At 41.3% G+C, this 3,726-nt stretch overlaps 1 long non-coding RNA gene across 1 annotated transcript; it reads right to left on the bottom strand.

Annotated features, from left to right (window-relative positions):
* Positions 1-957: 957 nt before the first annotated feature.
* LOC104841877 lies at positions 958-3,726 on the bottom strand. Its single transcript, XR_775412.1, has 2 exons — positions 3,634-3,726; positions 958-1,529 (listed from the first exon to the last, which is right to left on the bottom strand). It is a non-coding gene; the product is annotated as an uncharacterized LOC104841877 (long non-coding RNA).

The raw sequence follows: 3,726 nt of genomic DNA, 5'->3' as shown, positions 1-3,726 counted from the left end.
TATGCCAAAATAGCACTGAAAAATAGAGGTTTAAATTATGATAAGAAATCTCAGCGGAATTTCAGTATGACTGAAGATATTTGCATTCATTGCAAGAATGAGAAGAAGGTATCCCACTTCTTCAAATTTCTGGAAGAAACAAGGTTATTTGTCTTACAACCTGTTTGTAGCATCCCCCCAACCTAATACCAGTTAACTTTCCCAAATTCAAAGTTTTCCCTAATGCATCAGTGCTCCCAGAACACAGTTTTGCATCATGTCCAGAGTGAAATTAGAATGGTAGTAAATTCCAGTCACTTGTAATTTTATCAAAGGAGATTTCTATAGATAGGAGAAGGAAACACAAATGAAGTTTTGTGCAGAGTATGGGCCAATGCCAGCATAAGCTGCTTTTGACATTGTAGGAAAAGAATTTAAAGCACCAACCTCCAGGCTTATGCCTCTCCTCACTGCCTACCTACTACAACATGGTACTGTTGTGGTCACTGAAAAAAAGTATGCTACCACAGGAAAAAAAAAAAGTACCTTTTTCCCTTTAAAGGTTTGCAGAAACTTTATTCTTTGCTTCCTGTATTTGTATCTAAACTTATTTTTAAAAAAAATCATTAAAAACCAGCACTGATGTAGATACTAATTACTTTAAAAAAAAAAAGGCAAAGAATTGTATTAAGTGCAACTTTTATAATCATGTTCTGATTTTTTTTTCCTTTTACATTTACCACAGAAGAAGTATCTTTTCATTGATTTTACTCCAAGGGAAAACATAGGAAATCACTTTTTTGCACAGAGGAGTAAAGTCATGGACCAGAAACTTATTTCCCCACAGGACGTTTCAGATGGAGTGTTGCAATTTTGCATCATTAAGGCAAAATGAGGAATACTTCCATCAAGTGTCACGTAGGGCTCTCCCACTCTGGCCATTCTGATAGACCCATATTTAAAAACCTTTGTAGTTACTTTTTTTCTTTTTTTTTTTAAATAGAAAACAGTCACTCTTTTCATTGCTTAACAGTTTGAAAGAAAAGGCTTTTTCCAGCCTTCACTCAGAACTTCAGTCTTGTGATTAGATCAGGCATATGCAATTGCTTCAAAACAGCTACAGAAAGTAGAAATTGAGCTAAGTGTCAATCAGTTGTAATCTACTGATCTGATTTGAGGCCTTCACAAATGTTTGATGACGATTGCAAATAACAGCCAAGCAGATAGGAATGATGCAATACCCAACAGTTTTGGGGTCAGCTCTTGTACAGGAATAGAGGAACAAGAACATCTGTAAATATGGTATTAAAAATATTATAGTCCACAGCCAAAAAGGCAAGGATAGCAGTCGTACTTTTAAGGAGTGCATCCATGTGGTTCCTTCCTGTGGTTCCTTGGGGTGTTGCTGAATGTGCTCCAGTGCTAGTTTGTTGTAAGTCTCATTGATTTCAAAGACGTAATAAAAAGCTGCAGCACTTGCTAACAAGTACAACCCCACACCAATCCATCCCATCCTCTGGCGGAAGTTCATCATTCTCCATGCTCTGCACCTGGAACAAAAGGCGACATATACATTCAGTACAGCTTGGAGAAAGAGAGGACACAATGAAGCTTGGTTTTCATGAGTTAACTTTTTATAAGTTTTCATTACACATTAGTAAAGCAGCACACACATCCATTTCTGAAGACCTGAGTGCTCTCTACAGCAGAGAAAATCATACTACTATGCTAGCAACAGGTTAATGGTAATTACATACAATGCTCCATCGATGGGTCTGGCTAGTTTAGGGCCTGCTAGCTATCAAGTTATACCTGGCTAAAGTCAAGTGCTGAGTGAACAAAATACAAGTCATGAATTGGATAAGTTACTTACCCCATCTGCCCTCAGATTCTCTAGCCACAGGGTGGGGATAATACAAGACTTTCTATAAATACAGAAAGTTTGTAAAGTTCTTTGATGTCTGCAAAACAAACACGCTGCTAGCCAGCCAGTAACAGGAGCATCACTGCTTCTTTGCAGTGTAACAACATCCAGTTTTACTAAGCTCTGGCTGAGTGCCCATCTATGAATCGTAGAAAAGGATGTTTTCAATTTGAACATTAGAAGATATATACTAAACATATGTATTTGTACCCATTTGCACACACGAAGATACTATAAGCGTGTTACTTGCACCTAACTTTATTTCTGCTCTGCCTATGTGATCAGTTGCATATGCCTTCTGGAGTAAGGGAGTTGAACATCTGTACTAGTAACTGAGTCAGTGCAGAACAAACCAGACACTAGTCAACTGGCACTTTTCATAAGAAGCACAAATTAGTAAAAGCACCACAGCCACTGCCGGGCTTGATTTTAGCTGCTTTAAGATCTCTGGCTGGCTGGCTGCGACTAGGTGAATTGAAACACTCTTCAAACCAGTCAGAAACACTCTAGGTGAAGTACTGCCACTCATACCAAGAAGTCGTCACCACCTTCCCTCAAAATAGCCCTTGGGCAGGGCAGGGAGAACCACCGCTTCACTGCAGCTGGTTAGAGTACTGACAAATACGCTTTTTCAGACTGTTAGGTTTTTACCTTTCCTACCTTTTTAAAGAGAGAAGTAAAATCAATTTATGCAGTACTGTTTTAAGAAAATATATCAGGCTTATAAATACTAGGCAGAAATGCTTATTTAAGATTTATGCATACAGAACAATAATTATTAATGCAAGTATGAGAGAGTTTAGCATAATTGATTAAAAAAAAAAAAAATCACTACACCTTTCTAAATCCCCCTTCCTGAGGCCAGACTAATCTGTCTGGTTATCAGTCTTGAAAGACTTCCTCGTTTTCCATATCTGAAGGATATCCTCAATCCTGACCTAACAGAATTTGATCAGGGTAGCCTGGAGAAGTTGTTCTGGCCCTCACACTGCTGCATTTATGGTCGCTAAAAGAGACAAACATATGGTGACAGTAAATACCTGAGAGTGCCATTACTTATGTCTGTGACAGCTATTTGTTGTTTACCTTATCCTTCTATATAACTTAACAGCAGGTTTCCCTTTAATGCACCAAGTTAATACTTTTAGTAGGATAACTGAAAAATTTGTGTAAGAGGCTGTTAATTCACTGGGCAAAAACTTAAATTCCAGAGTCCATCTTTACCCAATGGCTAAGTCACTGTCCATTTTTTCCAGTAGTTAGGCATCTCAGAGATGACTAACAGGTAGTCGCCATCAGAGAAAATAAATTTTCAAAAGGAATGCACATCTTGAGAACACAAACACTATTAAAATCGCAGTAGACCGAAGAAGGTAAACATTAATTGTTTTTTCCTCCTGCCCTTGCTAAGCAGCAGTAGCCAGAAGAGGATCCTTAGCTCTGGGCTACACCGAAAGAGGCAGAAATGACGCCTAAGAGTTTTCTCATTCTTATTTTCCGTTTCGAGACACTAATGGTACTCGCAGCTTTCGAAGACACCCGCGACGGATATCGGAGTCGCTCGCCCCCCCGCCGCGGGCGCTCCGAGGCTCTCCTCCCGCAACAGGCCGCGCAAACCGGCCGCCAGCGAGGCCGGCGGACCTCAGCCCCTCCGCGAGCGCCGGACGCGCGCTCCGGGCGAGAAGCGCTCCGCCGCAACGGCTCCTTCACCGACGCCGGCAGCCCCTTACCTTCCTCCAACGGAGAAGGAGGGAGCGGGAGGGCGACGGCAGGCGGCCCGCTCCCCTCAGCCCGCGCCGCCGCGCCGGGAGACGAAGGGGCCC

The sequence above is a fragment of the Haliaeetus leucocephalus genome, unplaced genomic scaffold (assembly GCF_000737465.1).
Source record: "Haliaeetus leucocephalus isolate CR32 unplaced genomic scaffold, Haliaeetus_leucocephalus-4.0 Scaffold932, whole genome shotgun sequence".
NCBI lineage: Eukaryota > Metazoa > Chordata > Aves > Accipitriformes > Accipitridae > Haliaeetus > Haliaeetus leucocephalus.
This window is presented reverse-complemented; position numbering and strand designations above follow the sequence as displayed.